The following is a 26555-nucleotide window of genomic DNA, read 5'->3' on the forward strand; positions in this document are numbered from 1 at the left end:
GAAACACAATGTACTTAAATCTCCAGAAAGCATTTACATATTTATGTCTTTTGTCTTCCAGTAGAGAACAGTAGAGAAAGTATAGCTCTAAAAAAAAAAAAGACTGGTATCATTTTTATTTAAATTCATGGAAGAGAAGCATGCATTTCTTTGTTGATAGATGTGGACACGTTAAGAAATTTAAATGCAAAAACCCTATGCAAGAAATAGGTCTTAACCCCAACCAAAAGAAGAAGGAAGGCAGAAAAAAAAAAAAAAAAAGGCTAGCAGGGGCTATATTGGGATTATAAATTTTCATGTAGGAAGCTTAATACATATTGTGGAATGGCAGCTCTTATTTCATCCCTAAAATTTTATTTCTCTTCTTTAACTCACCAAGATAAATTTGTGATGAGCAGAAGTGATATTTATGTACCATAAATTCCTAGCTTTGAACAAATCATATTTGTGGTCACATCTGGTTTCAGGCTACATATTTATGTAACCCTTTCTCAGAGCATTGCAGAGAGCTTACTTAAAATGTAATTGAAAATGTGGGTATAGAATGAATACTTTTAAATGTAGTAATCATTTAAAATGTACCAGGATTAAAGGTTATTTAAATGACTCATCTCTGGAAACATAAAGTGAAAAGATAGAATTCTTAATTTAGCTGTTCCTTAGATTTGTTTTTTAGCAGAAGTTCAAAGTGGCTTAAACGTACCTCATACTGATTTATTCAAGACCACACATTAAACCATAAGTGAATTCTTACATAAAATGTCTTATTTCTAAATACCAGAAAGTAACCTCGTCTTAACCTCAAAATTTTTAGGTTATGAATGATATGCAAACAATATCATTTTTAGCTGTGTATCTTACATGTGGTTATTTACATGTGATGACATAAATCTGAAGAACAGGGACAGGGGTAAAATAACAAAATGATGGTCAATTTAAACTTAACCTTTGCAAATAGGCTTTCTATTTTTCAATTAGCTTTGTTGTTTGGGTTTCTGTCTATCATATTGCTATTATAAAACCCTGCAGCGGCCGGGTGCGGTGGCTCAAGCCTGTAATCCCAGCACTTTGGGAGGCCGAGGCGGGCGGATCACAAGGTCAGGAGATCGAGACCATCCTGGCTAACACGGTGAAACCCCGTCTCTACTAAAAAATACAAAAAACTAGCTGGGCGAGGTGGCGGGCGCCTATAGTCCCAGCTACTCGGGAGGCTGAGGCAGGAGAATGGCGTGAACCCAGGAGGTGGAGCTTGCAGTGAGCTGAGATCTGGCCACTGCACTCCAGCTTGGGCGACAGAGTGAGACTCCGTCTCAAAAAAAAAAAAAAAACCCTGCAGCACCATGTTTGGTAGGAGCAGCAACATAATGAAAATGCCTGTTTTCCCTTCCACTTTTTAAAGAAAGTGCTCTAGGAAATGGAGCATGAATTTAAAATTCAGTCACATGTATCTGCACCTCAGCATCATAAAAAAAATCATGGATTTGACAAATTTGCACAAGTGTCCCTTTTTAGGGATTTGAAAAGGGAATGTTGCATTTTCTTTTGGATTGAAAATTCTTCCTATGTTGGAAATTTCTTCAGTAACTACAGCAAATTAGATTTGGCCTAGAGGAGTCAGACCTAAAAGAAATCCTACTTTGGGCCGGGCGCGGTGGCTCACACCTGTAATCCCATCACTTTGGGAGGCTGAGGCGGGCAGATCATGAGGTCAGGAGATCGAGACCATGCTGGCTAACACGGTGAAACCCCGTCTCTACTAAAAAATACAGAAAATTAGCCAGGCGTGGTGGCAGGCACCTGTAGTCCCAGCTACTCGGGAGGCTGAGGCAGGAGAATGGCATGAACGCGGGAGGTGGAGCTGGCAGTGAGCCAAGATGGTGCCACAGCGTTCCAGCCTAAGCAACACAGTGAGACTCCAAAAAAAAAAAAAATCCTACTTTGGACCAAGTTAAAATATAATACACATTGAAAATGCAACATATAATATAAACTTTTATGTATAGCACTTACTTCAGCAGCCTGAGTACTCAATTGGAACAATATGGGGAGATTAGCATGGCACCTGTGTAAAGATGGCATGCAAATCCTTTTATGCTTCACATTTTATAAAAATGTTGTTCATAGACATGATCTGCATGGGATTAAAAACTATATGGAAATACAACAAAATGGAAACACTAATCATCTCTGGGAATTAGAACTATTGTTTTTAAAACTCTCTGTAGTTCTAAATTTTCAACAATGGGGTGCACAAATTCATAATCAGGAAAAAAATCATTTAAACATAAAATGATATATTTATACAAGCTGACTATTTGATTAGCTGAAGATGAAAGCAGAATTTACAAAAGTGAATGAAAAGATAATGTTTTTCTTTAAGTCTTAATGCCTTGGGGAAGTAGCTTCTAAGCTCTTCTGAACAGAATGATTTTGTGAAAATAAAATATTATGCCAATTCCCAGCATGAAAAACAGGCAGAAAAAAAAATGCTGCCTTGGTGGGGTAAGATAAGAGCAGATGACCAGATGAGCCTTCCCCTCAGCCTCTGTGGTCTTGGAAGGCACTTACGCAGAACTGGGGCAATGCTGAATAGAGCTGGAAAGCAATCATCTGTGGCCAAGGATTGTGAACTCAGCTATGAACTCGAAGACAGAAACTCACACAAGTGATGCCTTGCTGTCTCACCCAGTGCTCATGACATGGTTGCTCCTGTAAATGTATATTGCTTGGCTGCCTGGCCATCTTATTTTCGTGGCCATCTGGTCTTTGTGATGTAGAATAGGATGGTGACAAGTTCAGGGTCCTTCCCACATTGTTTGCTCTGGAACTCCCCTAACACATGATAACTCATGCATGGGTCAAGGAGGCCTCTAGCACCTAAGTCTTGCTTGTGAAATGAGCTACTGAACACATGAACATCTGCAATTTGGGGCCAATTTAAATTTCGAAGCAGATTTATTAAAGTATTCTGTATTCAGTGTTATATGTTTGGAAGTATGCTCTATAACAATGTTGTTGACCAAATTGTTCATAGTAAAATGCCTATGGTGGAAAGCGTATGGTTATTACAAATATGATTTAATGTGTTTTCCAGATGATTTTGTGCTAGCAATATCAGGGATAAAGCCTCCAGAACAATGCAGGGTATGGGAAATGGCCCAGCTGCTTAGAACGTGCATGCAGCTTGCCATTTGATAACTGATCATTTTTGTACACACATACACAATATCTCATATCTTATGCACAAAAATATACAAATAGGTGCATGTTATTTGCAGTTAAGAATCTGGACCCTGAATCCAGCCTTTCTAAGTTCAAATCTTGCCTCTCTCCTTTACTAGGCATGTCCTTTGGGCAAGTGGATTTACTTTTCTGTGCCCCACCTCCTTCCTCGTTAAATTGGAGGTGAAAATGTAACTTATAAAGATTTTAAAATATAATATATATAAAGATCTTAGCATACTGCCAAAACATAGTCACTCAGTAAATGTTATGTATTATCATTTTATCATTATATCATATTTATTTTCTAGAAGGAATTATACATAACCGTAGTAGGTGTTTTGCGGGGAGAGGGACCTCTGGGGGCAAGGAGAGGTCCTTTCTATTCTGTGCTATTCTCTACCATTGGATTTGCTGTTCTTTCATATATATTACTTTTTTATTTTTATGACAAGAGGGGTTTCTTCGTTGTTTAAAGAAAAACTTTAGACAAATTAAATTTAACAGAGTTTAATTGAGCAAAGAACAATTTGCAAATTGGGCAGCCCCCTAAACAAGAAGAGGTTTAGAGACTCTGGCGCTGCCACATGGTTGGAAATTTAGGGATAGAAAAGGGAAAGTGATGACATATAGAAAATGGAAGTGAGTTACAGAAACAACTGGGTTGGTTATAGCTCAGCGTTCCCCTTATTTGAACAGTTGACCACTTGTGATTGGCCAAAACTCAGTGATTGGTGCAAGAGTAGGTTGCAGTCTGTGTTTATCCAAGTAGGTACAGTTCACTATGTTCAGAAAAGCCTTTAGGCCAAACTTAAAAGGATGCAGCTTTGGGCTAAACTTAATTTAACTTTGTGCAGAAAGATTTTTACTTATTTTTCTTTTTGTATCTCTCTATTAAAAAACACACAATCCAGGATTGTATGTTGGGTAGGTGGGTGGATGGATGGGTGGAGAGAAAGAGAGAGAGAGATACAGACAAATAGAATAGATAGATGATAGATAGATAGATAGATAGATAGATAGATAGATAGATAGATAGATAGATACAGATGATAGGTGGATGGATGGATAGATGGATGGATAAAGGTTTTTAAGTACAAACAGAAGGGAAAATGAATCTCAGACTTGTTTTTTAAAACACCCTTATTTATTAATAATTTATTTATTTTTATTTTTTTGAGTCAGAGTTTTGCTCTTGTCGCCCAGGCTGGAGTACAGTGGTGAGGTCTATGCTTGCTGCAACCTCTGCCTTCCAGGTTCAAGCGATTCCCCTTCCTCAGCCTCCTGAGTAGCTGGGACTACAGGTTTGCACCACCATGCCCAGCTAATTTTTTGTATTTTAGTAGAGATGGGGTTTCACCATATTGGCCAGGTCGGTCTTGATCTCCTGACCTTGTTATCTGCCTGCCTCAGCCTCTCAAAGTGCTGGGATTACAGGCATGAGCCACTGCACCCGGCGTTTTTAAAGACACTTCTTTCTTTACAAGATATTATACTTTTCACTGCTTAATTTTAATCCCTAGTAAATATTCTGGTGGAACTCTGTTTCTCCTGCCTCATCATTTTGTGTTAATTGCATCATCATGATCCCTGACCTTACTACTTTCAACTCATCTTCCATTTCTTCTGGAACACACACTCTCCCAAATACTTGCTATAGAGAGAAAGTTGTGAAATAGAAAAGATTCATTATTTTTACTCTTTTAAAAGAAGGTCACATGAGTCACTTGACAGGGTCCACTGTTAGGCACCGACTCTGCCCTCAGGAAGTTGACAGTCATTTGAAGAAGATGAATGAGTAACCACACAACAAGATGTTAAAACCACCATGAAAGGGATGAGCTCAGAGTCCTGGCGCAGCACGGGAGGCATCCGGAAGGAGGCTAAGGAGGTGACATCTATTCTGGAACACCGGAGAATAATACCAGTGAGCTGTGTCTTGTACAAGTCTGAGTAGTAAGCCATAAATTGATCTTCCCTACTTAACCAGTCCTAGCCCAGGGCTGCCCTGCTCTTGATAGGGACTATAATAGGGAATATACTCTGTAGCCTGAATTCTAAAGTTAAACAGCTGCTTAGAAACCAGAGCTGAAGGGATGCAAGAGAGAACAAAGTACTTGGCATTCACTAAATGATTTCCTTTAAAGGTGGGTCAGATATTGTCCCCAGCACGTATCTCCTCACCCTTATCACTGTGGTATACGGGAGTTGCACCTGCCACTGCCTGTTTGTTTGAAGGCTTTCTCTGGTCTCTGGAACCCATTTTGCTACCCACTTCACGAGCAAGAAATACCCAGAAACTAATATTCTCAGAAGAATCCCCCAAACAATAACTGACAGGAGTCAGAATATAAACATCTCAGCTTCCTTGCCCCTTGGGTGGGATGACTATGAAGTTTGTGTTTCCCCAGAAATGAGTTCCCATTGACCACAGTGATAGGTCACTGTCCTTCCCTTTTCTGTCTCACTTTTCCTGGTCCCCTAATAGTGCTCTTTTCACCTTCCAAATAAGCCTCTTACACTAAATTCTTGTCTGAGGCAACCCAACTTAAGACCCCAGAGCAAGCCCATTCGCAAACAAACACAACCACCACTTTTTATATTACCCTACATTCCCCACCACTCTCATCAGATACTGTCTCTGTTTCCACTCACGGACCTGTCACAGTGCTCAGCACACCACAGGCTTGCTGCTGTGTCTCTCTCATTGAATTGTAAGGGCTTTGAGAACATGGACTCTGTCTCTCATCTTTATATCTTCAGCACCTCAATAAATGCTTCCTAAATGAATTTCCTGTGGGCTCTACAAATTTCCTCAGGGAGAATGCCTCAGCTCAAGATATTTTACCAAATACCTGGCACGAAGGACAAGGTAGGTGAGTATGGGAATGATGTCCTAGAAGGAAGAGAGGAGAGAAGCAACCCTGATAATGTATCCCCAATCAAATGTAGCCCCTGCCCATGGGTAACATAACCACATTACTGTGCTTCAACATCTCTGTCTCTAAAGTGGAGATTAAATAACACTTGCCATGATTTAGTGTAGGAAAAGTGCTTTGAAACTGCAGAAAGGCTCTATATGATTAAAGTAGTAGCCACTGTTCCATTATTTAAATAATCTCATTGGCAAAGACCATGCATTAGTCATCACAGTACAGTTGTTTTATATTCACTGAACATCTTTCATCTGAGGACATCACCATGGTTTATAAACATCAACTCAACATATTTCTCATGACAACATCCAGACTGGTCCTTTACATGAATGAATAAACTGAGGACTGGAATGGCTAAACAGCTTATTCCCAAACATCCATAGTTGGGGCCAGGCAACAGGTTACCATGAGGCAAGTTAGTAATCAAGAGATAGCCTTATATAAATATTTGGGTAGATGAGACAAATAGATCAGACAGGCAGACCCATAAGGAAAATAGTACTCTCTCCTCCTTTCCCTGCTCCTCATAGAAACAATCTGGGATTCCCAATGGGGTCTATAGAAAAACCTCCACTGAATAACAGCTTTCATGAATTACAAAAACCCCTGCAAAATACGTCAGAGTTGCTTTGTGCTCAGCAGCTCCTCTGTGCATCCCATAGGAGCCTATCCAAGTGGCCCTAGATTTTTCATGCTTCTGACAATAAAACTAACTGTACCTTTCAGCCAGATAAAGAGGGAAGGCTGCTGCACCTTTATGAGAGACATATGGGTGAGGCATACATTAACATGGCTCCCATTGCAGTCAAATATGATCCCTCTGTTTCAGCATCTGGTCTGCAAACATACAAGGACTCCTTCATTGAGGCTCAGTGGGGCCAGGCTGAGGTGGGAGGATCACTTAAGCCCAGGAGTTTGAGAGCAACCTGGGCAACATAGTGATACCGCCATCTCTACAAAAACTAGAAGCATTAGCAGAGCATGGTGGCTCACGCCTGTGGTCCCCGCTACTCCAGAGGCTGAGGCCAGAGGATCATTTGAGCCCCAGAGGTGGAGGTTGCAGTGAGCTAGGATCATGCCACTGCACTCCAGCCTGGGTGACAGAGTGAGATGCTGTCTCAAAAAAAAAAAAAAAAAAAAGAAAGAAAGAAAGAAAGAAAACAGACTCAGCTCAGTGGCAAACCCCACTGGTGGTTAGGAGTTGCCAATTCCCACTTTGGCCAGTGGGTCATCCAGCTGAGGGGTAGAGCAACTTGTGTTTTCTCCCCAGCTGACCCTCAGAGAGCACCAAAATCAGTAATACCACAATGTGAAGCACAAAGCACCAGGAGCACTAGGAACAGGCAGATTTTCCATCTGGTTGTGCCTGCTGTTGTGGCCTTGGAAAAATCACTTTTCCCTTCTGCTTTTTGGACTCCCACAACTATAAGGTGAGGGATTTTAGCTATACCTCTAATCTTCCATATGTATCATTAAACCCTTGCATTCCAGAATTTTGGGGAGCCTATTAGAAGGTCCCCAAATGTAAAACACCAAGATCCCCAACCCAGCTACAACCAATGGCTTTATTTTTATCACTGTCTTTTATACATTGGGCTTCCATTTGAGATTGCATTGGGGAAAGAGAGTAGGCTTGTGTTTGCTGGAAAAAAAAAGTTTGAAAATCACTGGTCTTAACACCTGCTTTTTCTGACTTTGAATACAAAGAGGAAATCATTTGATAGTTCTGATATCCTGTGGTTCTTTTATATGAGAGCCGAATGGTATTGAACCATGTCCGTGCAGAGAAATCTTCCAGAATCAACAGCCTCTCACCCCTTAACATCCCCCACAGTTTCCTCCTGCCACTAAGGCTTGGCAGAGCTTTCCCATCAAAGGGTGCTAATCTCTCTTCTTCTGTTAACTTAATTATAAAGCATCCTCTAGTCTATGAGCCACATATCTCCTCTCCCAGGCAGACACTTACTCTAACTATCGTAAGTCACTCTTTCCAAGGCACACAAGATGAATAGTTGGTCCTGTGGGACATGCTGGCAGAACAGCCCTGCAGACCTAGAAACATGGTGTTTTGTGTTTTCAGTTCATGCCTTTCCTCTAAATGGAGAAGAAAATACTTTATAGTGTCTGAAAGCATATATTATGGTGCTAGACTTCTTGGGCTTAAATCCTAGTTGTACTTCTTACTAACTTTTTGGCCTTGGGCAAGTTTCTTAACTTTTCTGTGCCTACATTGACACATCTATAAAAAGAGAATAATAATAACCATGAAAATGCCTATCTACTTTTCAGGATTGCTATGATAAATAAACGAGCTTATACATGTGAATGCATGTAAAGTGGTTGCCATTTAATAAGCACTACAGAAGTGTTTGCTAATTAAAAATACATACACACATATTTATCATTATACACACACACACACACACAGAGAGAGAGAGAGAGAGAAAGAGAGCACACCTACTATTGTTCAGGCACTGTGCTGCCAGGCATTCTATCAATATTGCTTTTATCTGTGTATTTCTTATATATCCAGTAGCAATCATTTCAACCTAGTGGATCAGGAAAAAGAACTGAAATTTCTGCTTAAGCAAGTAGTAAATATAAAATCAGGAATTTTGTTCCCTAGTCCCAGCATCTCACCATAGACCTCCCTACCTTAAGAGACACGTGTCTTAAACATCTCACCTGGCAAAAGCACCTGAGGTGATATCTCATAACAGAGAACCCACACAGCCATTTTTATCCTTTCTTCCAGTTAAGGTGAACATTTCCTATGACTGCAAATCAGTTGGCTATGGATAAAAGACTGGCACAAACTAACAAAAGCACGTTCTGAGTATCAGTTCATTTGTATGGCTTGTGACAAGAATCTAAGAGAGAGTTTCATTCTCATTCCCAGCTTTGTGATAAGATGCCCTTGGTGGCCGTCTGGCTACAGGCAATAATGCCTGCAATTGTGGGTTGGAGCCAGCTCCTACAAGCTCATGAGAGACAGCTGTTAAATCTCAGGATGATTTGAGGATGTTAAACACAGCCACTGCATAGTGATGAGTTACTGCATCTCTCTTCCCAGCTCTGCTCTCCGTGACATCACACTGGAAGCTGAAATGGGGCCATGGTTGGAATATTTATACTACAGAAACTGGCAAATGCCACAAATCAGAGTTAGGTTTATTGTTTTGTTGATCATGTAGTCTTAAGAAAGTAACAGGTAGACATTAATAAGGTAGATTAAGTGTAAAAGTGTGTTGCATCTACCTCAATATATTTATTTATTTATTTGTTAGTTACTATTATTATTATTTTAATTTGAGACAGGGTCTCACTCTGTCACCCAGACTGGAGTGCAGTAGTATACTCTCGGCTCACTGCAACTTCCACTTCTGGGGTTCAAGTGATCCTCCTGCCTCAGCCTCCCAAATAGCTGGGACCACAGGCATGCACCACCATACCCAGCTATTTTGATTGTTTGTTTGTTTGTTTTTAATTGTAGTAGTCATGAGGTCTCACCATGTTGCCTAGGTTGGTCTTGAACTCCTGAGTTCAAGTGGTCCACCTGCTTCAGCCTCCCAACATGCTGGGATTACAGGCACGAACCACCATACCCGGCTGCAAGATATTTATTAATTAGAAAAGGACAAACAGTAACTTTACAGTTCAGCATCCTGGCAGATACCACCTTAACAAAGACATTGTCTTAGTCCATTCTGTGCTGCTATAACAAAATAGCTGAGACTGGGTGATTTATAATGAACACAAATTTATTGGCTCACGGTTCTGGAAGTTGGTAAGTCCAGTGCACCAACATCTGACAAGGGTTTTCTTCCTGCTTCTTCTCATGGTGGAAGGGTAAAGAGGGTGAGGGAGAGCAAAAGAGTAAACTAGTGGCCTCAAGCCCTTTCATAATAGGCATTAACCTATTTATAATGGTAGAGCCTTCATGACCTAACCTCCTTCCTTTAGGCCCTACCTCCCAACACTGTTGCATTGGAGATTAAGTTTCCAACATATGCTTGTTAGAGGACACATTTAAATCATAGCAGTGATTAAGGTTATCACCAGTAATAAGATATATCAGCATCATGTACCCCTTGATAATGATGTGCTTAGAAAGGCACATTACTTCTGAAATATTCTTACATGAAATGAATAACTCTAATATAATCATGAGAAAACATCAAACAAACCAAAATTGAGGGATAGGCAACAAGATAACTGACCATTATTTTCAAAAGTATCAAGGTCCTAAAAGACTAGGACATACTAAAGTATTATTATCACTGCCACAAGGAGAAATGCCAACTAAATGCAATGTGGGACCCTGAAAATCTGAATAAAGTCTGCAATTTGGTTACTAGTACTGTGCCAGTGTTTATTAGTTTTGATCATTATAACTTAACTGTGGGTCTAACATATTTCAGAAGAAAAATGTGTTGCATCTCAGCCATTGCATAATGAACAGCACAAAAAATTGAGGAAATATTCTTCCTGTACTCAACAACTATTATCAAGTTCACTTTGACAAAAAATTTTTCCGTGTTATTATTGAACAAGTGAAGTTCTTGCGAGGTCTTTGTTGTTTTACTTTTGCTTTACTCATTAACATTAATGAAAATACCAATCAATATTCATATGAGAAATACATTCATTTGTCAATTGCAGCCATAAGTTGGCTATGGATATGAGACTGGCAAAAATCAACAAAAGCACTCTCTGAGTATCAGTTAATTTTTATTGCTTGTATTAGCATTTGTATATATGCTATTCATCTATTATCTCAGTAAAATTTATAATAAACATATACTTCTTTTTCAGGGAGTCAGTTGTTAAACATTTACCACCACATCACTGAATATCTGTCAAAATTATTCATCCTTTCTTCTCCAGGGCTTTTTAAAAGAAATTATTGGGGCCAGGCAAGGTGGCTCACGCCTGTAATCCCAGTACTTTGGGAGGTCGAGGCAGGTGGATCACGAGGTCAGGAGATTGAGACAATCCTGACCAACATGGTGAAACGCCGTCTCTACTAAAAATACAAAAAAATTAGCTGGGCGTGGTGGAGGGCGCCTGTAGTCCCAGCTACTCGGAAGGCTGAGGCAGGAGAATGGCGTGAACCTGGGGGACGGAGCTTCCAGTGAGCCGAGATAGCACCACTGCACTCCAGCCTGGGCGACAGAGCGAGACTCTGTCAAAAAAAAAAAAAAAAAAGAAATTATTAAATATGTATTTTTCATATTCTGGTCTCATATATTGGTGATTGTGTCTAGGAATCTTCTTGTGATTTTGCTGACAATAATTATATTCATTCAGATTGAAGAAAATGAATTAAATATCTTGTGCCCACACCAGAGTCCATGATACCTCACTGATCACCCACTACTGATTATATTAGCAGTCATTATGTCTTTGAGCCAATTTTCCAACCAGTGGAAGTGTTGACACAAAACATGATTTGAATTAGTAAAAATTTTGTTTTGTGTGCTTATTTCATAATTTCCTGACTCTGAAAATGTCCTTCCTACATAAGCAACCACCTACATTGACCCAAACTCTTGAGGACAGAGTTTGTACTTAGTTTTGTCATTCTTTTCAGAATCATTTTTCTCTTTTTGGGTTACAAGCTTCAAATCTGGCCCACAAACTGACCTTCTCAACAGTGATAGTAGTGAGGAGACAGAGCTCAGTCCTAAGTTATCCTAACGCTCATTCAACCCCATTTTGTAAATCTTTGTCAACCCAGTGCTCAGCACATGGCCTGGCACTTAGTGGAACATCAGTCAATGTTATCAGTGTCATCCAGCCCTTTGAGGGCTGCAATACTGCTATTAGTTCACTCTGAATAATGTGTCTTTAGAACAGTCCAGAAATTGTTTTGTCCTACAACCAATAACGGTCCCTGCCTCCTCCATGTCTTGCCAAGTGCTTGGGTCACATACCTTTTGCAGCTCTCTTGATTTTACCTAAGTGTAGCCCAATGGCAAAGAGAGCACCATTCAGAGGAATTATAATGCCAGATGAACAAAGCCAAGACCTGCTTAGGTTTTTTCTGGGCTTCAAAAAGAGTCTGGAGTATCTTCTGGTGTGGGGCAGGTTGATGGTAGGGAACTGCTCTGCTAGAGAGGCTTTGGCAATTACTCAGAGATGTTTACAAGGATTTATTTCTTAGAGTGGTTTGATTTCCAGAAAAATTGCCTTAAAAAAGGCTGGATAAAACAGGTTCCACATTACACTTGTATGAGTTGTCCTGAATGGCATAAATTATTTTTCCTGAGGCTATTAGCTCAGAGTCTGGGCAACACACTGGTATTTTTACAGAAGTCTAATGCATAGAGATCACGGCTGACTGTTTTGTATAATTCCTGACCCAGTACTGAGTCTCACCAAATGTTGATGATCTTCAACTCATTCAGCAACCGGGAAATAATCACATTCAGACATTTCTGCCTGGCTTGTCCCAGCTACTAATGCCATCCTTTAAAAAAGAAATACCCTTCTGAACCCTATCAATAAATGTCATGGTCTCAAGATGACATTGCCAGGCCCTTAGACCCAGGTTTCCTGTTTCCTCCTAGGATGCCGCCCCCGTCCCACTTTCAGAGAGCATCTCTGGGTCTTGGCTGAGGTTGTACCTAGTGAGTTCTTGTCACTGCACACTGACAACAATTCCCCTCACTTGCAGTTTTCCTTGTGGGCTACTTTCTTCAATGTGGATCCTTTTATCTCTTTCAATTATAGTAAGACCAATAGGAGGAAAGTCTTTTGGGGAACAGCAGAACTGTAGCTTCTAGGTGGGTGGGGAAAGAACCTAATTCACAGCCTTGGGTTGACTGGTTGTTGCGTGTACCTGGGCAGCTCTGCCAGCACCTTGCACAACCAAGGAGGCAAGTCTATGGAGGGTGGGGGTACACAGGGAACTCACCCTGCTCCTGTCTGCCTGTAGGGACTTGTCCACATAGTTCAAATGGCTGTACGTCTCAATTCATCCTAAAGTCTACTAAGTGGTTATGTTTTCCTGAACCACATGCTTAAACCAACTTCTTCCACGTAAGCAAGCTTTTACCCATATGATATCACTATTACAGGAAGAAAGGATTTTGTCACTCTACCCATGGTACGATGTGATGTAGTCATCAATCCTCAAAGCTTAGTTACAACGGTGCTGCATGATTGGAGAGTGACTTGTTTCTTATGATGGTTGATTTTTTATTGGACAAGGGCTTAGAGCCTAGCTATAGGAAGTTGTTTATTTTGGATATAATCCTAAAAGTTTTCCTTTTAAAACATTCTTTCTACCTTTCCTATTTTCAATACCCATCAGTTGTATGTAAATATTGCCATCTCTCTCTTCTTTGCCCAGACAGCCATCACACTATTTAGCTTTTCCTTCTATAACATTCTACTTAAAGAGGTTGTCAGTGTCACTTTCCCTTCTCTAAAACTGGGGATTAAAATTCCCAGCCTTCCAGAATGGGTAAATAATTGCTTTGTCATGAGAAAAATCAATATCTGCCACCACAGGAAGTGGGGCAGGAAGCAGTTGGACAAAGGCCTGCACTTCAGCTGCGCAGCAGAGTCATTTATGTGACCCCAAAGGTTATGCTTTCCTGCTTGTTTTACTAAAAGCTGATGAGCCAGGCAGAGGAACCAGAGCCCAGAGAGGACTAGAAGTGTGTGCCAGGTACTCTCCAGTGGAGAACACAGGGCCCTGGGGCAGTTGCTCAGTTAGATGTATTGTTGACCCAAGGTGAGACTCAAGAGGAGATAAAGACTCCCCTTCAGGGAAAGGAAAGAGCAGTGAGCAGTTCACCCGCATTCCCCATCAAAAGTGAACTACTCAGATATTTTGGAGTTTTCTCTTCTAATGCTCAGGGAACTACAAGGACATTTTGAGCCTGTTCAGTCATCTTTTGATTGAAATCAGGGAAACTCAGTACTCCCATGGCTTCCAGAGTCCTTGAACCTTTCTAGCCCCACTTAAAAAAAAATAGCGGCTGGGCGCGGTGGCTCAAGCCTGTAATCCTAGCACTTTGGGAGGCCAAGACGGGCGGATCGCGAGGTCAGGAGATCGAGACCATCCTGGCTAACACGGTGAAACCCCGTCTCTACTAAAAACTACAAAATACTAGCCGGGCGAGGTGGCGGCGCCTGTAGTCCCAGCTACTCGGGAGGCTGAGGCAGGAGAATGGCGTGAACCCGGGAGGCGGAGCTTGCAGTGAGCTGAGATCCGGCCACAGCACTCCAGCCTGGGTGACAGCGCGAGACTCCATCTCAAAAAAAAAAAAAAAAAAAAAAAAAAGCTTATTGAAATATAATTTACACACGTAAAATTTGTCCCTTTAAAGTATATAATATGGTGGTTTTTTAAATATATTCACAGTATGTATAACCATCACACAGTCAATTTTAGAACACTTTTACCACCTCAAAAAAAAAACCCTGTATTGTTTACCAATCATAATCCTATTCTCCCATCACCCCATCCGTAAACAGCCAATAATCTATTTTCTACTCTATAGATTTGCCTATTCTAGACATTTCTACTTTCTATCTCTATAGGTTTGTCTATTTTGGACGTGGAATGTGTATAGTCTTTTGAGACCAGCTTCTTTCACTTAGCAAAATGTTTTCAAGGATTATCTATGTTGTAGCAATATATTAGCACTGCATTCCTTTTTATGGCCAAATAATATTCCATGATGTGGATATACCACATTTTGTTGATCCATTCATCAGCTGATGCACATTTGGGTTGTTTCCATTGTTTGGTTACTATGAGTAATGTTTCTATAAACATTAATGCACATATCTTTGTGTGGATATATGTTTTTAATTCTCTTGGGATGAAATTTCTGGGTTATATTTTGAAACACTTGACAAACTTTCCCAAAGTGGCTGCTCCACCTCACAATCCCACCAGCAAGGTATGAAGGTTCCAATTTATCCACATCCTTGTCTACACTTATTACTGTCTGATTTTTTTATTTTAAGCTTTCCTGGTGGATGTGAAGTGGGTCTGATTTGTGTTTCTTTTGTGACTAATGATGTTGAGCATCTTATCATGTGTTTATTGACCTTATCATAAAACACATCTTGTCATCTGTTTATTCTCCTATGTGGTAAAATCTCTACTCAAATCCTTGCCCATATATATATATTATATAACATGTATTATATATTATATAATACACCTAATATATATATTATATATATATTATATATTTATTAATATATGTTATATATATATGTTTTTGAGACAGGATCTCACCCTATTGTCCAAGCCAGGGTGTGGTGGTGTAATCATGAATCACTGCAGCCTCAGCCTCCTTGGCTTAAGTGATCCTCCCATCTCAACCTCCTAAGTAGCTGGGACTACATGCATATGCTGCCATGCCTAGCTAATTAAAAAAAAAATTGTATACACAGGGTCTCACTATGTTACCCAGGCTAGTGTTGAACTCCTGGCCCCAAGTTATCCTCCTGCCTCAGCCTCCCAAATTGTCAGAATTATAGGCATGACCCACTGCAGCTGGCCTCTTGCCCATATTTTTGAAAGTTTTTAAAAAACATCTTACCTTCTAGTTATGATAATTCATAAACCAGCTGAGCAGTTTTAGGGAGAACACTTTACATGGTGGAGTGATATGGATAATGGAGTTTTTAATATATTTGGGTGGGTTTCTTTTAAATAGGCTTTTTAAAAAGCAGCTTTAGGTTCACAGGAAAATAGACAGAGGAAGGTACAGAGATATCCTAACTATCCCCTGTTCCCCACACATGCACAGCCTCCCCAACTATCAACATTCCCTACCAGAGTGGTACATTGGTTACGACTGATACATCTACATGGAGACATTATTATCAAAGTCCATAGTTTATATTAGAATTCACTCTTTATATTGTATATTTTATGGGTTTTGACAAATGTACAATGATGAGTATCCACTATTGTAGTATCATACAGAATAGTTTTACTTCCCTCAAAATCCTTTAGTGCTTTGCCTATTCATCCCCTCTCTCAGACATTGATCTCTCCGTAGTTTGCATTTTACAGAATGCCATCTAGTTGTAATCATATAGCATGTAACCTTTCCAGAATGGTTTCCCTCACTTACCAATATGCATTGAAGTTTCCTCCATGTCTTTTCATGGTTCAATAGCTCATTTGCTTTTAGTGCAGGGTATTTCATTGTATTGGATGGACCACAGTTTTTCTTTATGCATTCACTTACTGAGGGCTATCTCGGCTGCTTCTAAGTTTTGGCAGTTGTGAATAAAACTGCATAAACATCTATGTGCAGAATTTTATGTAGACTTAAGTTTTCAGTTCATGTGGGTAAATCCCATGGAGTGTGATTGCTGGATCATATAAGGGTGTTGTAAGTTAGTTTTGAAGAAACAGTCAAACTGTCTTCCAAAGTGGCTATCCTATTTTGCATTCTCTGTAGCAATGAATGAGAGTTCCTGTTGCTCCAGAACCTCACCAGCGTTTGGTTTTGTGTTTTGGATTTTGGCCATTTTAATAGGTGTGTAATACTACCTCATTGTTGTTTTAACTTGCAATTCCCTAATAACGTAGGATGTTGAACATCTTTTCATATGCTCGCTTGTCATCTGTACATCTTCTTTGGTGAGGTGTCTCTTTATCTGCTCATTTTTTCCCTTGGGATGTTCGTTTTTTATTGTTGACTTTTAAGATTTCCTCATATATTGTGAATAACAGTTCTTTATCAGATGTGTCTTTTGCAAATATTTTCTCCCAGTCTGTGGCTTGTCTTTTTTTTTTTTTTTTTTTTCCGAGACAGTCTCACTCTTGCCCAGGCTGGAGTGCAGTGGTGCTATCTCCACTTAGTGCAAGCTCTGCCTCCCGGGTTTACGCCATCCTCCTGCCTCAGTCTCCCAAGTAGCTGGGACTACAGGCGCCCACCACCACGCCTGGCTAATTTTTTGTATTTTTAGTAGAGACGAGGTTTCACCGTGTTAGCCAGGATGGTCTCGATCTCCTGACCTCGTGATCCGCCTGCCTTGGCCTCCCAAAGTGCTGGGATTACAGGCGTGAGCCACCGCGCCCGGCCTATGGCTTGTCTTTTTGTTCTCTTGACAGTATCTTTCACAGAGCAGAAGTTTTCGTTTTAATGAAGTCTAGCTTATCAATTATTTCTTTCCTAGACCATGGCTTTGATCTTATATATAAAAAGTCATTACCACACCCGAAGTCATCTAGATTTTCTCTTGTGTTTTCTTCTAGGAGTTTTATATTTTTGCATTTTACATTCAGATTTATGATCCATCTCGAGTTAATTTTTGTGAAAGGTACAAAGTCTGTGTCTAGATTCATATTTTTGTTTGTGTTAACTTTGTACATTTTAAAATTGGGTTGTCTTTTTTATTGTTGAGTTTTAAGAATGTATATTCTAGTTATAAGTCCCTCACTTGATTTATCTACGAAACGAGAATATTTTGTCCCATCTGTGGGTTTTTTACTTTTTCAATGGTGTACTTTGAAGCACCAAAATTTTTAATGTTAATGAAGTTCTATCTGTCAGTTATTTTCTTATGTCATATGTGAATGTGATGTCATAGCTAAGAAATCATTGCCTAATCCAAGATCAGGAAGATTTACTCCTATGTTTTCTTCTGAAAGCTTTATAGTTTTAATGCTTGTATTTAGGTCAATTATATGTTTTGAATTAATCTTCATATTTGGTATGAGATATTGGTATAACATCATTCTTTTGAATGTAGATATTCAATTGTTCTGGCACAATTTATTACAAAACTATTCTTTCCCAATAATATTCCTGGCACCCTTGTCAAAAATCAACTAGCCAACTAAGGTAACAGGGTTTATTTCTGGACTCTTGGTGCTATCCCATTGATCTGTGTGTCTATCTTCTCAGCAGTACCACAATGTCTTGATTACTACAGCTTTGTGGTAAGGTTTGAAACTGAGAAATATGATCTCTGCTTTTTCATTTTCAAAATTGTTTTGCTATTCTGAGTACCTTAGATTTCCATATGAATTTTAGGATCATCTTGTCAATTTCTGCAAAGAAATAATCTGGGATATTGATGGGGATTGTCTTGAATCTGTAGATCAATTTGGGGAGTTTTGCATTCTTGGATGGTTCATTGCTAGCGTTTAGAAATACAATGGACTTTTATATATTGCTCTTGTACTGCCAAAACCTTGTTGGACTCATGTATTGGTTTTAATGGGCTGCTTTTATTTTTAATAGATCCTACTTCCACTTTGCACTACTCTCCTCATCTCTGAATTCCACCGTTTTTTATCTTTTTAAATTTCTCTAACACACTAAGCTCCCCCTTGTCACAGGGCCTTTGCACATGCTGTTTTCTGTCTGAATGTCACCCTTCTGAATTATTCCACCTGGTTAACTATCTTTCACCTCTCCCTCCCTGAGCTGCTGCCACCTCAGTCCATGTCTGGTCCCTCTGTGGAAGCTGTCATAGTACTGTGTTTCTTCTCAACATTTACCTTAGCTTATGAGCTCATTTGTGTTATATTTTGACCAATGTCAATTTCTCCAGCAGACAATAAGCCTCTGTTTTTCTCATTATTATATTTTTCAGCATCTACATAGTGCCTGGCACGTAGTAGATACTTAACGAGCATTTTTTGAAAGAAAAAATGAATAAATAGCATTGGGAAAATTTACCTATCATAAACAACTTTGGGCAGGTTGGTGGGGGGAGCAAATTTAAGGTTGGGCATACCACCTGTGTAACCAATTCTGGCTTCCTTCTGGGCAGTTACATTCCAGAATGGAATGTGATTGTCTGGGAGAGCAGAGGCATTGAGTGTATAGCCAGTGACATGGTTCCCCCAACCCCCACCTTTCACTCTCTACTAAAGTTTCTTGCCTGGTCGTGGGAAACCCCGAAAGAAAAATTCAGCCATCTGAGTCATTTGCAGATGACTTCTTTGTCTGCTTCTTACCTTTCCTGAGGTACAGCTGACTTATGAGGGTGGGGGGAGTAGAGGAAGGTGGAGAGTTGCAAAGATTCATTTACTTTCCTTACCAAATTAATTCACTCTAACAAAAATAGGGAAATCCCCAACCAGCTGTTCCAGTGACTAGCAAGAAAAATATTCTCTTGGAACACTCCAACAAAAGACACACTTTGTGTTCCGGCTGTCTTAAAAAGAATGCTTTAGAGCCTTCCAACTATTGCCCACCCTGAACGCTTTATAAATATCAGTGGCAATAGTTAGAACGTGCTTTTTTTTCTTGATTGAAATTCTCTTAAAAGTCTAGGTTCAGCTCTGGTGCTTTGGTGATGGCATAGATCCCCAGAATCAGGAGAAACATTGAGGGCGGTAAAGAACCAAGAAAAGACTAGCTCAGGGGCCAAAAAAGTGGAGCCAAGATTTGGTGGGGCTGCCACTTGTCAGTGTGTGACAAACTTTCTGCCCTATTCTTGGAATCCATGTTCCAGTTGTCAGGCTAGACAGAAGGAAAATGTTTGCATACAGAGAAAGAAGGTTGGGAAGTAGATATTTCTCACTGTGATCCATATTTTAGATGTTCCTTATGCATCTGAAATGGGGTTTTGCTTCAGGTGTTTTGAGACCTTTTACCCATGGAGAAACATTGTATTGTGAAACTGCAAGCCCATCATGATAGGGGCCGCTCTGTTTTGTCTTTGGGTCTTCATTGCCTACCACAATGCCTGGCTTAGAGTAGAGGCTCAGTGAAAATTGGACAGAATGTCTTAAACAAGAGGATGCATGGCAAACTTACTTTGCAAAGTAGATTTTACAGCCCTGTGAAGTAAGCTCACTTCCTGCATTTTTTATTTTATCCTGATGCTCATCCTTTTTATCTTCTGTGCCACAAAATACAAATATTTATAGGACTTAAATTTTAGTTGTTTAGAGTAGATAATTATAAATAGATTCCATAAGCAAATAAATGAAATCATTGTTTTGCTGTCAATAAAATTTAAAGGAAAATGATTCAAAAGTGAAAAATATAGCTTACTAGCTGTGGTTTTTTAATGCTTTGTCAAAGGAAATTTAAAAATACTAGGAATTTATATTGAAACAAGAATGGAAAAGGAAGTTTATGAAAGCACAATACTCAAATCCATTTACTTTCTTAGACTAATATATTAAGGTAAACACCATGCAAGAGCTACCCTCTCCTATCTTTCCTCTTATTTCAGAATACTTCTCTAATAAAAGAACAAAATTACAATTTGAGTCCCTTCTTCTGAACTCTCCAAACCCTGCCGGTTGTGTTGATGTGGGGTGTCTTAGAGCAGAGGTTTCTGAGTACTCATGGGCAAGTTTCCAGTTGCTTCCTAACAATATTGCCTGGGACAAAATAGAGACAGACTTCAAAGTTGGGGTGACTTGACTTGAGTTTAATAATTTTCAAATTGTTACATCTCTAAATGGGTCAAGATCATTGAACCTGGGTTTTCTTAGATTTCCTCCATTCTCAAAGCTTTGCTTATCATTTACATGCTATTTTGATTCCATAAATATTCATTGAGCATTGACTGAAGTACTCATCTAGGTTCTGGGAAAAGGGCAATGAATAACACACAAGGTTCCTCTTCTCATGGAGTTCATATCCTGGTAGAGCTTATTATTTTCCCCATAGTAAAATGAAATAAAAACAGTATAAATCTCACAGCACTGCTCTGAGGATTCAATGAGGGTAGAGTAAGGAGGTGGAAGACAAAAATTGAGAGACAAAACATCCACCGGATTTTCAAGGATCTTGGCTGTGTATGGATGTGAGAAAAGGTTAAGGGAGACCCATTGTTAGGATGCAGACATGTAGGCATGGTTTTTAGCTGGAAGGGAGGGAGCACTAGAAACAAAAATTGTTGAAAACATGAGAGAGAAGAAAAGAATGAGATCAACAGTATAGGAGAGATTAACCTTGATCGGGGAACAGAATGGTGACTCCAGATGTCACAGGAAGAGTTCTCAGTGGAGAGACTGAAGGTGTTTTTATATAACTAGGCCCTGGAGACGTGTCATTTAAAGTTGTGAACGGTTTCCCATATTAAGAGGTAGGAACTTTGAAGGTTAATGTGTGATGTCCCTGAGGCATTTTCCTTGCTAGATTATATGGTATGAGGTTTTTCTTATGGAAATAATTTAAATATCCCTAGAAACAGTACACCAGTGTTTCTCAGAGTTTGTTCCCAATACCACCTGCATCAAGTTACCGTGGAATTTATTAAAACTACACACTCCTAGGCCCCATACCAGGTGCTTCAAAATAGGATCTCTGGAAGTTGAACTTTGAAAGTTTCATTTATTATTTTGGTAAAATGCACACACAAAAAAGTTCCCATTTTAAAGTATAAATTCAACAATAGTATATTCAGTGTTGTGCAACCTTAATCACAATCTGCTTTCAAAAACATTTTATTACTGCAAAAGGAAATCCTATACCCATTAAGTAGTCACTCCTCATTCTCTCCTACCCTTAGTCTGACAGCTACCAATCTGCTTTCAGTATCCATGGATCTACTCATTCTGGATAGTTTCTATAAATAGAATCATATAATATGTGACCTTATGTGTCTGGCTTCTTTCACTTATCATAATGTTTTCAAGATTCATCCATTTGTATCATAATCCAGTGCTTTCTTCCTTTTTATGGCTGAATAATATTCCATAGTATGATATACCACATTTTCCTTATTCAGTCATCTGGCAATAGATATTTGGGTGTTTCTTTCTTTTGTGTATTGTGAATAGTGCTTCTATGAACATTTGTGTACAAGTTTCTGTTTTAACACTTGTTTTTCATGAGTATATACCTAGAATTGCTGGGTAACATGGTAGTTCTGTGTTTACCTTATTAAGGAAATGCCACACTGTTATATACAGTGGTTGTACCACTTTACATTTCCTCCAGTAGCATATGTGGTTCCAATTTCTCTGTGTCCTCACCAACACTTATTATACTCCATGTTTAAAATTGTAGCCATTCTGAGTGAGTGTGAAGTCATCTATCACTATAGTTTTAACTCTTGCATTTTCCTAATGACTAGTGACATTGAGCATCTTTCCATAAACGTCTTGGCCATTTGTATATCTTCTTTGGAGAAAATTCTATCCAGGCCCTGTGCACATTTTTTAACTGCATTGTTTGACTTTTTGTTGTTGGGGTATAGAAGTTCTTTACACAATTTGCAAATATTTTCTCCCGTTCTATGAATTGTCTTTTCACTCTGTTGATAGTATCTTTTGATGAACAAAAGTTTTTACTTTTGATGAAGTCTAATTTATCTGATTTTTATTGCTTACAGAAGGGTACCCAAGTTGATTATGATTTTTATGACCATGATTATAGCACTAAAACAACCAATCTTGCACTGACAGTATTACCAAGATCCTATCTGTTGAGGATAGTATATTTCTGATAGCTAGATTTGCTTTAGGTGTATATATGTAAGAGTATCAAAAATTATGCCCATTTCATTTACCTGTGTCTTCTTCAATTAAAATATACTTTTTATTAACATAAGTATTTCATCTTTAATTTTGATTATAAATAAACTTCATGCTTTATTTAGAAGGGTTAAAGCAAAATAAAAAACAAAACTGCTAAGTAAAAATTGTTTAGCTATCATGACTTGCCTGTTGTAGTTTCATTGGTCTAAACATTTACTTTTATATAATCTGTTTGTATTTCACATTTATTTTGCTCATCAAAAATTTATTGAGCATCTACCACATGCTTGATAATATGCTAAGCACCAAAGATAGAAAGACCTGATCTCTGTACTCATGGTTTTTACCGTCTTGCAGGACACAAGAACACAGATGCTGAAAAGATTATACACACACAGGACATTTCTATAGGAGAATGAGACTAAAGTGCTGTGAGATCACAAAAGAAAGAATTCCAAACTGTGTTCTTTTGGTGATGGGAACTCAAAAGAATTATTTTGGGCAAGGAAGTTCCATGAACTCATTTAATTTTTTTGAAATGTAATTCTGGCAGCAATATAAGGGTGGACTGGACTAGAAGAGACCAAAATCAGACAGTGAAGTCAGTAAGAATGGGTACTTTGGCAATGAATTTGCACCATACTCTTGTTCAGCCCTTAGAATTGTTCTAAAGTGTTTCAGATATTGCTGTGACATAGGTTTCTTGAACTTTTATTATGGAAAGTTTCAAACATATAAAAAATTATTTCGTGTACCATCAGCACAGCTTCAACAGTTATCAAAAACATGGCCAGTCTCATTTCATTGATTGCCCCCATGGCCCCTTTCCCAGGTATTTTGAAGCAAATCTCAGACATTATATTATTTCATCTGTGAAGATTTTTATGTAACTCCAACAGATAAGAACTCTTAAAAATATATCTCAATACTATTATCCTATTTAAATAAAGTTAATAATACTTTATTAATGGTATGAGGTTTTTAAAACTTAAGGATTTATGTAAATATTCACATATAAAATTCTATATTATTTCTTATGGAGAATTTTTTTCCTTAATACCTTTGGTAAGGCATGCAAGAGTGATTTCTTTAAAAACTAAAATCATGCTTCTTCAAATACATACAAAATATACAGTCCCAGAGCCACATCAGTTATTAGCTCTTTTATTACATGTGTATAGCAGGGAAGTTTCTACTTTGTTATGCACTCATAGTTTGAAAGCAATGTGTATAAGTTGAGCTGTTGAGGAATTTTCCTTTGAGATTTTTTTTTTTTGTACTCAATAATAATTCCTCACATTTGTGTCATGCCTTGAATTTTCCAAAGTGCTTTCATGTCTATTATCTAGTGAACTCTGAGAGTTCTGCTGTGCAAAGATGTCTATTATCTACTGTTTACAGTTTTTTAAATCAATTTTACTTTGTTGTGGCTTTTGGGCTTGGAATGAAATAATAAACAATATATGCAAAATCCTCTACTTATGAGCCAAGAAAGACTTTGTAGTCAAGCCTGCATGAAGATGAAAGGAAATTAGTGTAACATCTCAACAGTTATACTTAATTTTCTGTAGTATGGGAATATTTGGCATTTCTACATACACACACTACACACACATGTGTATAAGGATTTTAAATCCTTAATTACAACTCACTATTTTCCATGGGCTCAAAACCCACCCATAAATTTCCCAAACCTCTTGGAAAGGGTTGTATTAATAGTAAGATTAAGAAACATGGCAACACATAAATTAGGAAGAGTTTGGGGCTGAAACATTCCCAGAGATCACTCATAATTGATGCTCCATCCTTTTTATCATTCTGTAATATTTGTTAACATGCCCAGACACGCACTAGACACAGTTATCTTCAAAATATTCTGTAGCAGAATAGCTTGGTGTCTGTTAACCAAAGACAGTGATACAAGTGTCATATTTAATATTGATTTTTGCTCTTCACCCATAAAATATAAAACATTGAATTACTCTTTTTAAACACAGCAAAAATCTGCCCCAGGATTAGAAAGGAGTACAGCGGTTGACATTCTATTCTGTACTCCAGAGGTGTGCTCTGGAGTAGTACAAACTTGGGTTTACAAACTGCTAGAGTTAAGGAAGCTGCATGACCTGTCTTCCAATTTAGGTTCCTCCAGTGGTGCACTGGAGTCTGTTTTACCTGATCTCAAGAGCTGATTGTTAAATATGCAAGAATTTTGCAAACTAGTATTTAAACTGTCAGTTGCTTGAACCCAGCCAAGGTGGGAGTATTTACACCACAAAAATGAGCCAACTTCAATCTGGCTTCGCCCCTCATCCCCCAGAGCCATTTTACCAGCACACCACTGCCTCCCAGGTAAGTTTAAGGATAAAACGAGTTAGCTTATGTAAAGCACTTTTCATAGAGCTCCCTATAGAGAAAGCATTCAATAAATGCTAGCTACCATTATTGTTATTATTATTTGCCATTGAAAATAAATGCAGCCAACTCTCAACTGTTCATCAGACTGATAAATCATCTATGTCCTATGTTTGTTTGTTTTTGTCCCTAATTGACAATTTTACTAGCAGCATACAAAGGAATATGTTCAGACATAAGAAAAAAGCAGTGAAAACCTAATCAACCCATGGTAGTGCTTATTATTATAGCATCGTGATCTTGATAAAATATTTGCTGAGAGAGAAAGAATTAAAGTTCCAAAAAAAATGAAAATGGGAAATTATATCTAAATTTAAAATATCCACTCTACTTTTGTCCTCCTTTAAACAGCTCATTGAAATTCCATTATAAATAGAAAATGATAAAATAATTTTGAACACTTGTAGAAAAATATGACAAGTCTGGATTTCAGTAATAATCATAGAATTCCTGACACACATTATCTTAGGCCAAAAAGGGAATTGTTGGTTCTTGTAAATCAAGGTAAAAATCAAGGGATAGGTCTGAGTTTGAACACAACTTGATGCAGGATGACACCAGGCCATGAGTGATCGGTTTCTCTGGCTTCTATTAGATTATTGCTATTTCCAGTCTCCACGTGGCAGCCTCAGCAGCTCCAAACTCTGCCTTTAAAGTGGAATGCTCTTCCCAAAATCATTTCTCTCAGGAAAGAGAAACTCTTTTTTTTTTTTTTTTTTTAATAGTTCCTGTAAAATTCCTGAAGTTTACTTTGATTGATCTGGTTTTGGCCACACACCTGATGCCTATTTGGGAGAATATCTAATGGGGTAAAGGTAATTTATTTTTTTAAAAAAAAACACTGTAAGAGTGTATCTAACAGGCTAAAGGTAATGTGTTCCCCCTCCCCGTCAAAAAAAAACCTGTGGCGTTATTACACTCAGATAAAATGGATGTCATGCAACCAAAATACAATTATCTACTCCAAATAATCTTCATTGTAATTGAATTCATGTTGATGGCAACTCATGTATACATGTAGAGCTAGCACACTGCTTTCTCTTGGAACCAAGTTCTGATAATAACCTTCTCAGATCAAGTTTCAGCCCAGGGCACTTCTGAGGCCATTAAAGACCCTAGTCATAAAGAAGCAAAAATAGAGATAGTATCACTACAGGAACTAATTTGAGAAACCCAGGTAAAAAAGAGTGTTTTAAAAAGCAAATGCTAGCCAAAAAATATTTATAACACACCTCCTGCTAGGCAAAGTTGAAGTTTCAGCTAATAGGAGAATATTCCTGGTATGATCTCGGTGCCTGCCTTAACCAAGAATTAGAGCCCCATGGTACAATGACCTTAGTAATTTTGGAAATAGTGGCACCAGGAAAAGTGAGAGAGGTCAAAATGCTGTGTGTTCTGTAATGGACACAAACCTGTTGGCATTTAGAAATTCCACAGTGTTTTGCTGTCAAATTTGTTTTAGAATTTCATTTCAGGAAAGTAAGTTCTAACTCTAATGTTATGGAGAACTTTAAATATTTATACCAGAAAAAATAAAAAGC

At 38.5% G+C, this 26555-nt stretch overlaps 1 protein-coding gene and 1 long non-coding RNA gene across 2 annotated transcripts in view; one reads left to right on the plus strand and one right to left on the minus strand.

Moving 5' to 3' along the window:
* The window catches only part of FRMD6 (FERM domain containing 6), a 256303-nt gene that overhangs the window by 36386 nt on the left and 193362 nt on the right, over window positions 1–26555 (plus strand). The gene's annotated exons all lie outside the window — the stretch shown is intronic.
* Window positions 25938–26555, minus strand: part of LOC104672904 — a 54935-nt gene continuing 54317 nt past the window's right edge. Inside the window, exon 4 of the long non-coding RNA XR_749456.1 lies at window positions 25938–26129. This is a non-coding gene — a long non-coding RNA (uncharacterized LOC104672904). The remainder of the gene's footprint in view (window positions 26130–26555) is intronic.

Source organism: Rhinopithecus roxellana, chromosome 5 (assembly GCF_007565055.1).
Source record: "Rhinopithecus roxellana isolate Shanxi Qingling chromosome 5, ASM756505v1, whole genome shotgun sequence".
NCBI lineage: Eukaryota > Metazoa > Chordata > Mammalia > Primates > Cercopithecidae > Rhinopithecus > Rhinopithecus roxellana.